The sequence below is a fragment of the Hylobates moloch genome, unplaced genomic scaffold (genome assembly GCF_009828535.3).
Source record: "Hylobates moloch isolate HMO894 unplaced genomic scaffold, HMol_V3 SCAFFOLD_4, whole genome shotgun sequence".
NCBI classification, from domain to species: domain Eukaryota; kingdom Metazoa; phylum Chordata; class Mammalia; order Primates; family Hylobatidae; genus Hylobates; species Hylobates moloch.
Genome location: NW_026652279.1, coordinates 140,015,335 through 140,027,551, shown reverse-complemented (window position 1 = coordinate 140,027,551; position 12,217 = coordinate 140,015,335). Strand labels below are relative to the sequence as shown.

General features: G+C 36.8%; 1 pseudogene; it reads right to left on the bottom strand.

The window, feature by feature from the left end:
* Window positions 1-9,171, bottom strand: part of LOC116467498 (60 kDa heat shock protein, mitochondrial-like) — a 52,406-nt pseudogene extending 43,235 nt beyond the window's left edge.
* Between the last annotated feature and the right edge of the window lie 3,046 nt (window positions 9,172-12,217).

Below are 12,217 nucleotides of genomic sequence, written 5' to 3'. Positions count from 1 at the left end.
ATTAAAATCCTACAAGAAAACCTAGGCAATACCATTCAGGACATAGGCATGGGCAAGGACTTCATGTCTAAAACACCAAAAGCAATGGCAACAAAAGCCAAAATTGACAAATGGGATCTCATTAAACTAAAGAGCTTCTGCACAGCAAAAGAACCTACCAGCAGAGTGAAAAGGCAACCTACAGAATGGGAGAAAATTTTTGCAACCTACTCATCTGACAAAGGGCTAATATCCAGAATCTACAATGAACTCAAACAAATTTACAAGAAAAAAACAAACAACCCCATCAAAAAGCGGGCAAAGGACATGAACAGATACTTCTCAAAAGAAGACATTTATGCAGCCAAAAAACACATGAAGAAATGCTCATCATCCCTGGCCATCAGAGAAATGCAAATCAAAACCATAATTAGATACCATCTCACACCAGTTAGAATGATGATCATTAAAAAGTCAGGAAACAACAGGTGCTGGAGAGGATGTGGATAAATAGGAACACTTTTACACTATTGGTGGGACTGTAAACTAGTTCAACCATTGTGGAAGTCAGTGTGGCGATTCCTCAGGGATCTAGAACTAGAAATATCATTTGACCCAGCCATCCCATTACTGGGTATATACCCAAAGGACTATAAATCATGCTGCTATAAAGACACATGCACACGTATGTTTATTGCGGCACTATTCACAATAGCAAAGACTTGGAACCAACCCAAATGTCCAACAACGATAGACTGGATTAAGAAAATGTGGCACATATACACCATGGAATACTATGCAGCCATAAAAAATGATGAGTTCATGTCCTTTGTAGGGACATGGATAAAACTGGAAACCATCATTCTCAGTAAACTATCAGAAGGGCAAAAAACCAAACACTGCATGTTCTCACTCATAGGTGGGAATTGAACAATGAGAACTCATGGACACAGGAAGGGGAACATCACACTCCAGGGACTGTTGTGGGGTTGGGGGAGGGGGGAGGGACAGCATTAGGAGATATACCTAATGCTAAATGACGAGTTAATGGGTGCAGCAAAACAACATGGCACTTGGATACATATGTAACAAACCTGCACATTGTGCACATGTACCCTAAAACCTAAAGTATAATAATATTAAAAAATATATAGGTTAGCATAGAAAAATATTAAGCAACAGGTCTAGACAGATGGCTAATATCCTTAATGTAGAATGAATTCATGCAAAACATGCAGGGAAAAAACCATCTCTTCAACATACACTTTACACAAAGAGCTTAGAACATAAACAGGCAAAAAATAATTGTAAATGGCCAAGAAATAGAGTTTTGAAATGCCCATTTTTACTTATGATAGCCAAACAAATGCAGTCTCGTAAGAATATTTTGTTTATAATAATTGTATAATAAGGAAATAATGTTTAAAACTCATTTTACACGAGATTATGTTCTTTGCAGGAACATGGATGAAGCTGGAGGCCATTATTCTTAGCAAACTAACACAAGAACAGAAAACCAAATACCGCATGTTTCCCTTATAAGTGGGAGCTAAATGATGAGATGAGAACACGTGAGCACATAGAGGGGAACAACACATACTGGGGCCTATTGGAGGGTGGAGGTGGAAGGAGGGAGAGGATCAGGAAAAATAACTAATGAGTACGAGGCTTAATACCTGGTTGATAAAATAATCTGTACAACAAAATCCCATGACACAAGTCTACCTATGTAACAAATCTGCACATGCACCCCTATTTTCATAACTTGTCTGTGGGTTTCTGTCAACACCAATCAAACAGTTGGTTGATTGGTGTGTTTTAGCAAAATATATCAACAACAAAAATAAAAGTTAAAACAAAAAAGTTTATTCTACCTTTTTCACTTGGAGATAGAATAAACTGTTTTCATAAAGTACTTGAAGCATCAGCATGCATGTTGATTTAGAAATTTTACACCATAGCAATTTGAAAATACAACACATATTATTATACAGCGTGCCCATATCTAAAATTATCCCTATAAGAGCTTTCCAAAATGATATCTGTTCACCTATTTCAACCTCACAAATTTCACTGGTCTGCTTTATAAATATCCTTGAACGTATATCTCTTCTAAAATATGCAGTAACACTGAAACCATAAAAGTGGACATTGGATGGAACCTTCAAGTGATACCATTGTCTTTCGGCGTACCTCCAAATTTAGGGTCTGTATTCAGAGTAGTGTTCATTCATGGATTTGATTATACATTGCTTTCTTTTATTATATATGAAGTTTTACATATATAGCTCATCTTTATTTAAAGAGTGAGTCTACCACAAACCAAATCTAAGCACTTCATGTTCCCTTTAATTCATGAAGATCACACAGGAAAAAGTGTATGGGCTTTGGAAAAGGGCTCAATTCAAATACTGGCTTTGCCATTCACAAGCTTTTTCGGCTTCGGTAAGGTATCTAAAACTCAGTTTCTTTGTGTGCAATTGGAATTATAGTATCTTTTTATATAGGTTTAAAAAAGCATTCAAAGTGGCACATGCTAGGCACTCACTACACAGTAGCTATTATAAATGAAGCAGATGAAAGTTAAGGATCATTATTTATATGACTAAAGTGGATTAAACTGTATCCCCCAAACGGATATGATAATGTTCTAATTCCTGATACTTGTGAATGTAAATTTATTTGGATACAGGATCTTTGTAGATATATTCACATTAATTGAGCTTATACTGGGTGAAATCCAGTATACTGGGCTGTAAATCCAAAGACGGGTGTCCTTATAAGAGGAGACACACAGAGAAGTCCATGTGAAGACAAACAGATTAAAGCGATGCATCTACAAGCTCAAGAATGTCAAGGATTTATAGGAGCCACTAGAAGTTAGGAGAGTCAGGGAAGAATTCTTTCTTAGACACTTCCAAGGGAGCATGGCCCTATTGATGCCTTGAGGACGTCTAGCCCTCAGAAGTGTGACAGAATAAATTTCTATTTTTTAAAGCCACTTGACTATGGCAAGCATCAAGAAACTAACACAATAATTTAGTCAAAATTCTCACTCGGACTTTACAATATCTTTTAAGACTACATAATAGTGATGTCAGTTAACAGGTTAAGTAAATTAGAAATTCCCTTTGAAAAGTCTCCAGTACAACACAATGGTAGATAGGTGAACTGGGATGAGGCTAATTGCAATAATATAGGTTAAAAAAACAGCAGCTTTGCTGGTGACATCAAAATAATTCAAGCAAATCTCAAAGATTTGGGTGTTGAATTATGCACAGAATTATCTTTATTATACACCTTTTTTTTTTTTTTTTTTTTTTTTTGAGACGGAGTCTTGCTCTTTCGCCCAGGCTGGAGAGCAGTGGCGTCTTCACGGCTCACTGCAAGCTCCGCCTCCCGGGTTCAGGCCATTCTCTTGCCTCAGCCTCCCGAGTAGCTTGGACTACAGGCACCCGCCACAGCGCCCGGCTAATTTTTTTTTGTATCTTTAGTAGAGACGGGGTTTCACCGTGTTAGCCAGGATGGTCTCCATCTCCTGACCTCGTGATCCATCTGCCTCAGCCTCCCAAAGTGCTGAGATTACAGGAGTGAGCCGCCGCGCCCGGCCTATTATACACCTTTTTATACATAAATGTATACATCATTATCACATCTAGAAAGCCATTGAAAAGATGTTCAAGTTCTGACAAAGCTATATAAGAACTGATCTTATCTTTACAATAAAGACTAATGGAAAGAAAGAGTTACAACTAAGAAAAGTCAACCCCTAAAATGTCAAATGATGCTGACTGACAAACTAGCAAAGAGGGGAAAAAAAGGAAATTGACATTACAGATTCCAGTTTAATTGACTTCAAAGTTTCTTTTAATAAAGCAAAATTAGAATATTCTATTCCTTTACTTATGCAGTTATGTCTATGCAGCTGCATCTTATTCTGGGATGTTTCTCTCCATACTAAAAGCCAAAATTTTGAAAGTTCAGATATTTTAGAGTAATTTTGGCAATTTCTTGTTTTCAAAAAAATCCTTTAAAGGTAACTCTCTCAAAAAAGATAATCTTTGAGTCCCAGACTAATTAAGTATCCTGCTGAGTTGAAGCAGCAACAGTTTGGACTTTGGGAAAATGTTAATACCAGCACTAAAATTTATTCTGTTAATTGCTCTAATAATCAATAAGTAATTTTCATTCTAAACTAGGTTCTTTATGTGACTTAAATAAATGAACTGAAGATCATTTACATTTCAATAACAGTTCCTAATAATGTCACATTATTAAATTCCACCCTGGTTCTCAATAGCATTGGTTAGAGACCAATAAAGGGACTTATTACCTTGGTCAGGTCCTCAGGGGCACAGAGTGAACCAGTGGGTGAAGGATTTTATTGTTGCACAATGTTTCTGAGTGAGCCTTTCTTCTCTTTGAACTTTTGCCACAATTTAGTTACCGACTAGCTTTTTTCTTTCCTCCTCTCTGCTTATTTCTCTCCCTTCCTTTCTCTTTTCTCCTCCCCTCCTTTTTCTCTCTTCTGTTTCTCTAAAATGGTTTTGATCCCAGTACTGGCAGAAGATTTATAAAGGGAAGAAATTTCTGCATCCTAATTTTATGGCAAATGATTAATAGAAAAAGCAAAACAGTTTAAGAAAATCTCTGTACAGTGAATTCAAGGTTCTTTACACTGAAAAAATTTGGGAATTATTTATATATGTAGATTTATATATACATGAGATATATATACATATCCTATGCAAACATTATTTCTAAGATAAATATTTTGGACCTATATTTCTATGTTGGTTATTTACATTGACCAAATTAAATCACTTACTTCTTCATGTTGTGCTGTGTTGTTGCAGTGAAGTAGAATCCACTGTGTATTAGTGAAAAGTGTTTCTATAGCTAAATTGTGTATAACTAAAATAATGAAAATCATTATTTTAAAATACATTCTTAACAATGCTTTTGTGATACCAACACACTTGCTGATGATATTGAAATTTTTCTGTTAATTAAACAACCCCTAACCACTCAGTACATTTCGGATATGTACACTTTGTAATTACCTCCATTATTGAAATGGTTGGCTTGATTTATCCATATCACAGTAACACTGTAGCTTCTGTTATTTTTGTCTTTAGAAAAACATAGGTCCCAGCGAGGGAATATACAACTATTCCTGTAAATTAAATATTAAAGCTAACTTATTCTTGCATAAGAATGCTGTCAAATAATGGTGATAACTGTTGCTAAGACAGAAACTATTTTTTGGCTTTTTTTGGAAGCACAAATTAAAATCCAGTTTTTAGTTCTTTACGTAAATTGCATGTAGTTATTGTGTGTGGTTTTACTGATGGTAGTAGCTTAAGGGGAAGCTATTATAGTCTTAGTTTAGCGATTAAGAAATACAACATTTGTTGAAGGACTAAGGCCTTTTAGTCTAGAATGGATTAGCACTTGATCCTTCCTTAAGCATTTTTATACAGGAGTGCATTATCCTTGGAGCCACCCTGGGCTCCATGCCTCATTAGCTTGGGTGTTAGATAAATCAAAGGCAACCTCTGAGACAAAGATAAGCAAACTGCAGGCCAGCAAGATGATGATATATGGATCCAGGAGGCTAATAGGAAAGTATTGACAGGAAAATGGTGTGCTTATCCTGCAATCACTGCATATTGCAATGAGAGCTCCCAAAAGCAGATGGGATACACTTCAGGGAATGTACAACTACAAGACTGTTAGGCAGAAATGGATCCTTGTGTTTTAAATTCTAAAAAGAACTTGGTTTCTTTTTAGCAGCACTTCAAATGCATCAAAATGTGTAATGGCACAGACCACAGCAAACCCTAAAAAAGAATCTCATTTTAGAAAATGGAGCGTCGAAATTATTTTCAGTCCAGAATATTTTTTTCTCACCAATATAATCTTTACAAAGCAAGAAATAAACAATCATGCATGCCTTCCATGATTATAACCATCCTATCTGTCTTTAATACATGATAAAGTCTGCTACCATTATATCTGTTTTATCAGTCTTTAATATATTAAGAAGTTTGCTTCTTGATACTTCCACAGGATTCAAAATGAACACCATAGGAGCAAATTTTAATATGGAAAAATGCACACATACACACACACACACACACACACATATTATTTGATGTGTTTTGAAGCTAAATAACATTTTTTGGTTCTCATCCATGATCAATATCTTTATTTATTTATAATAAATTAGACTTTTAGGATTCTGTCCAGGATTTTAGGCTTCTTATTCTACTTTTCGGGGGGTATTTTTTTTTCTTTCGGAGATTATGCATTTTGTACATTTCTTAAGCCAATTCAGCCATTTGTAAAATGTAAAATTTTAGCATAAAACTAATAATACTATGATGATCCTACCCACTCAGATCGCCCATTCAGAAAAACACTCATTAATACTCATTTGATCTAAGCCTATTGGGGTACTGCTGAGGGTTGAAGGTTAACTAACAGAATTGATTATTCAAATCATGATGTACTCCTTCAATTACCCTTTCCTGGCTCAAAATAGGACTCCCTGATTTACTCTAAATAATGGACAGTCAACTGTTCTGAAATGAGAGCAGCTATGAGCCCTCTGGTTCACCTCCCTTATTTCCGGGACCATGCGTGGAAACTAAATATATTTATCCAGATGATGACCCAGGAGTTAGGAGAGTTCTGCAGCCCCATAAAGGCCTGGGTATTTCTTCACAGAGGATACATTCTAACTCATGCCCCCCTGTTGTGAAGGAAGTGGGTCTGCTTTGGACTCAGGTCCCTATATTACAATAATAAGTGAGGGTCCTCCTGCAGTCAGGAAATAAGCAAGAATCTCCCAGATAGGCTTCAAGAAGAAATCACAGGAGAAATATGGTTATGGTTCAAATCAAACACCTTCTCCAAATTTGGGTATAGGTCCAAAATACTTCTCTTATAAATAGTGCTCAAATAGGATATATATATAAATATGTATATTTGTATATTTATATATTATTTTATAATGTTCAAATAGGATATATAAAATATATAAGTTTATACATTCTATTTGAACATTATTTCTAAGATAAATATTTTGGATCTACATATATAAAATATATATATAATTATGTATGGTAGATTTATATATATATGAATTTATAAATCTACATGCATAAATAATTCCCAAGTATCTATTCTTCCTATTCATGATTACAGTTCCTGCAAATTATGAATCACAACTTATGGTAATTGATATATTAATTTTACAGTTGCTGGAATGCTCTGCTGTTATCTGAAAATCTAAGATTTTCCTGTATTTGAGCCACTAGGGTACTTCATCTCATACACTATACACATGAATTTAGTATAACTCTTACTAATGGAATATGTAGCATACTTTAATTCATGATAACTTTTTATGTAGATTTCTGAACCCCTTGTTCAAAGGCAAATAGAGAAACAGAAAGATTTTGTACTTTAATTGCATATGAGGGGAAGGAGCAAAAAATCAATGAAACTCTATTGCTAAGTCTACATTTTACAGATTAGAAAAGGAGGTCTCCTTTACCCTCAAATGAAACCGCTTGCCGAAGCCCAATTAGCAATTGGCAAAGCAGAACTAGATTCTTAAGTTTGCTGACAATTAGTTTGATGTCTCTAATATGCTGCCACTTTAATAAGCATATAATTTAGGGGTGGGAAGGGGAAATATTACTATGCTACAGTTACTAAAAGTGAAAAAGAAGCAAGTAATTTTTTTTTTCTTTTTTTGAGACGGAGTCTCCCTGTGTCACCCAGGCTGGAGTGCAGTGGCGCAATCTCGGCTTACTGTAACCTCCACCTCCCGGGTTCAAGCGATTCTCCTGCCTCATTCTCCAGTGTAGCAGGAAGTACAGGTGCATGCCACCAGGCCTGGCTAATTTTTTGTATTTTTAGTAGAGACATGGTTTCACTGTGTTAGCCAGGATGGTCTCTATCTCCAGACCTCATGATCTGACCACCTTGGCCTCTCAAAGTGCTGGGATTATAGGCATGAGCCACCAGGCCCAGTCAGAAGCAAGTAAATTTTTTAAAAATAAAACTGAATGAAAATGAAAACATAGCTCTCTCAGGCCACTAGCTATTTCTAATACAATTTCACCATTGCAAAGAAAAAAAATGTCAAATACTGTTCCAACTATGGTCCAAGTGACTGGTTAGACAGGAAGTTCATCACACTGTGCCACTCAGGCCTGACACTCTTAGGAGATGCTCCTGGTTTGACAGAATGGAAATTGTGTTCTGCCTATTTGGCCCAGCTGGAATTAATTGTTCTACTCACTACTTGCTTCCACCCTTCTCCTCCTTTTTCTCCCAAAATTTCTTAAAACTTTTTCTAAACAACCATTAAAGCTATTATTTTGAAAACTGTGAAGGAGATTATACAAATCTTTCTGAATAAAAGTGATTTAAATAAATCACCTCATCTGATCAACTGGGGCAGTACAATTGCTATAAAAATACAAAAGAAAATGTCAATTGGTTTACCTCCCTCTAAATCATTATTCCTGAAAGTTGTGGAGTATTTTAAGCTCAGGGAAATAGTTGGGTCATATATTTTCATTTCTGCTTTTAAAGTTTTGCTGTTCTTGGCTAGAAGGATGTTCTCTCTTTCTCTCTTTTCTTTCTCTCTTTATCTGTCTCAGAAAACTCAGGAGGGAACAGTCAAGGGGAGCCATGCTAGTTAGGTTACTCTTTTTTTTAAAAAAATGAAGATCTATTTGATAAATCAATGAAATTGTAATTTTAAGAATAATATATAATGCATTGTAAATAAGGATTTTAAAAGTATAGTTAGTCACCTGTTATATCTCAGGACTTACCTCCAATATTATTTTTTAAATTATAACCAGCCACTTACTAGAACTCATATCGAGCCTGCAGTGTTGTTCCTCAAAGAGGAGGCCCTTCACCCCTGAGCTGAGCTCCTTAGGAAGCTGCAAGGAAATCAAACATCCAAACGAAGTATATCCAGACCCATTTTGCAAAGGATACTACCTCAACCTGCTACCTAATCATGCCTTCCACCTGCAATTTTTGCTCATGGCAGCTATTATTTATTTTATTTCTCCTTCCAAAAACCAACCCTGGAAACCCTTGGCTGGCAAAGGTGCCCTCTTCATCATGTTCTGCGGGTCCAGGCTGCTTTCTCGGCATTGCCCATTAGCCCAGGGAACATTGTGATTAATGCACCCGCTCACTGAGCCAGCCAACAGGCCCGTCCTGTGGCTGTTCTCTGAACAGTCACCGGTGTCCCTGTGCCTTTAACTGCCTTCCCTTTATCTGCCCACCCCGGGCCTGCAGCTGGGCCTCCCTGTGGCCTGACTGACTGCCTCCTGCACCCCGGGACTCAGGAAGGGTGCGTTCATTACTCATCTGTGACAATAACCCATCAAGTAAGATGTAGAACTCAATTCCAGCAGAAAGACCTATAATGTTGGAGTCAGGAGGTTATCGCTGAGGGACCTGCACCTTGCTCCTCACCTCTCTTATCGAGAGCTTTACAGGCTCTGCTGGGGCCAGCATCTTGTAAAGCTGAGGGCGGCAGATTTGGCCTCAGATTAGCATACATCTTCCTAAGTGGTACTACATTTAATTAAAAAGTAAACCTTAGTTATTTTTTTTGTTGTTGTTACTGTAGTATGGGAAAATAGGAGATGTGGATTGTAAAATCTGGGCTGACAGTGGACAGAAAAAGAAAGCAGATCCCTGAACACTTCTGACCCTGGCTGTCTGTAACCCCCTTTCCTCCCGGTGGAGGCAAATTACTCATTAGTGCCTAGGAATCCTCTCCCTGAGTCTGGCAAAGCTTGTTCCAGCACTGACACCATCGAAGGATCCCAGACCACACCTGGTGCTTAGCCCTGGAATATGCTTTGCTGCTATGTAGTCAAATCCATCTCCCCCATTCTGGCCTTTTGTATTTTCCTGTGTGTTTAAGCTAGTGTGTTTAAGCTAGTGACCAAAGTTTTGATGTGTGCATCATCCAATGGGGCATTTACTACCTCCTGGAAGTGCTGATTTGATGACAATTAGAAAACTTAAAGAGCCAAAGTGCAAGAGGTAGAATCAAAATAGAGAAAGGGGCATCCCCAGAATATGCCTTTTTATCATTTTATCATCTTCTAGAACCATTTACATAACAATATTAAGGTAAAACATAAGAGTTAGAATCACTTCAACTTCATTAAACAGGTATTCATCAAATTGCAATAATTAACCAGACATCAGAAAATATTTGTTATACTCGATAAGAAAATTCAGATCATGACCACAGTATCATTGAAAACCTGTCATGCAATGAAATACTGTAATCTTAAAATATTTTTCAGTGATTTCAAAAGGCTTGTTAAGCAACAGATAATATTATAAAACCAAATGTTGAAATATTGGAGGATATGAGGAAATAAGAAATTTTAATTAGAAATAGTTTAAGATAGAGTATAACCAGCAAAAAAGATAAACAGTATATTCTTTCGTATTAGTGTAATAATAATTGTGTATATATTTTCTAAAAACTTTGTAATGTGATCATCTTTCTGTAATTTCACAAGGGCTTAACTTAAACTTTCAGCATATTCCCCTCTTTTCTAAACAATACAATCTTCTACAGCTTTGCCATTTTCTGGTTCTGTACTTTAGGCTACTTCACTAACTTCTCAGCTTCTACCATTCCCACCATGCCAAGCGTGTGTCATTTTCATTAGAAATCTTCCAAAATATATGCCTGATGTCACCATCCTCCATGCCTCTCCCTTTGTAAAAGAGTACTCTGGAACTTATACAGATGACTGTTTAGAAGGCAGAGATATATCCTAAATCAGCACCTCCACAGAGTTCCACAAACCTTAGTTCCTTGAAGTATTTATAGTTATTTTTTAATTGTAGTTGCTATTTGGGGAAAGTCTTGAGCTTAAAAAATCTCAACAAGTCTTCTTAGAACCTGCAAATGTTACCATACACTGCAGTACTCTAAGATGCAAAAGCATTACTTATTTCTCAAATATATTTGACTACAGAATTCTTTTTAGGTAGCGCCTATGAGGGGTAGCTTCCCATAGAAGAATACACTTGGAGAAGCCCATACCCTCACTTTTTCTCAATAGCATATGAGGAGATTTGCTTATATTGCAACTTCCTGTAGAGGGTCATGTGATAGAAGGCAGAATTATACAATGAAGAAAAAATTCAAAAAATATGTGAAACTCTTAGTACAGTTCATGGACTGTGGAAGATAGTGTTAGGTATTATTAATATAAAAAGCCACCTTCTCTTTGAGGACTTTTGCACCACCCCAGGCAGAGTGTTACTTTCCCCAAGCTCCCCTAGCAGTAAGCACCTATCTCTAGCAGAGCATCCACTACATCACTTTAAATAACCACCATACGTAAATGTCTCTCCACTTGCTTCTTAGCAGAGGGCCAATGTCTAATTCATTCTTCCATCTCCATTTCCTAGTATTGTATTGGGCACACTGTTGGGATTCAGAGATGTTTGTTGAGAGAATGAATCAGCCAGTGACAAAAATTTTGTGTTTGCATAGTAAAATATAGCACATTTTAAAAATGATAACAGATTCAAGACTTGCGCTCTATAACTTCCAAAACATCCAGGGCAAATCCTCAGCAATATTACAGCAAAAACAGTATCAATAACTGCATCCACGGTGCATCAGGGTAATTTTTCTGCCAGGCATTGTGTGTTTACATATTTTGTCCTGCCAATCTTCATAACAGCTCTTGAGGTAGATAATATTATCTCCACTAGATAAATGAGAGAACTGAGGCTGGTGGGGCTAAATAACCTACCCACAGTCATGCAGAGGGTAAAAGGTGGAGTGGAGGGATTTGAATCTAGGCTGGTGGGAGTCCATCCTCATATATTAGCTATTCCACCCTACTGATGAGGAAATGAAATATGTATTATAAGAGAGCACAGTGCTGTGTGATTCTTTATTATTCTTATACTTTAAGTTCTGGGATACATGTGCAGAATGTGCAGGTTTGTTACATAGGTATACACGTGCCATGGCGATTTGCGGCTCCTTGCTTAGATAGATATGCACTAGCTGGAAAACAAACAAACAACAACAACAACAGCAACAAAAACCACCACTCACTTGACCTTACTTGTCTCATCCTGTAGGAGACAGTGGAGCATGGTACAAAGTCACCAAATTTTAGTGGCAGATGCTTTGTTTTTG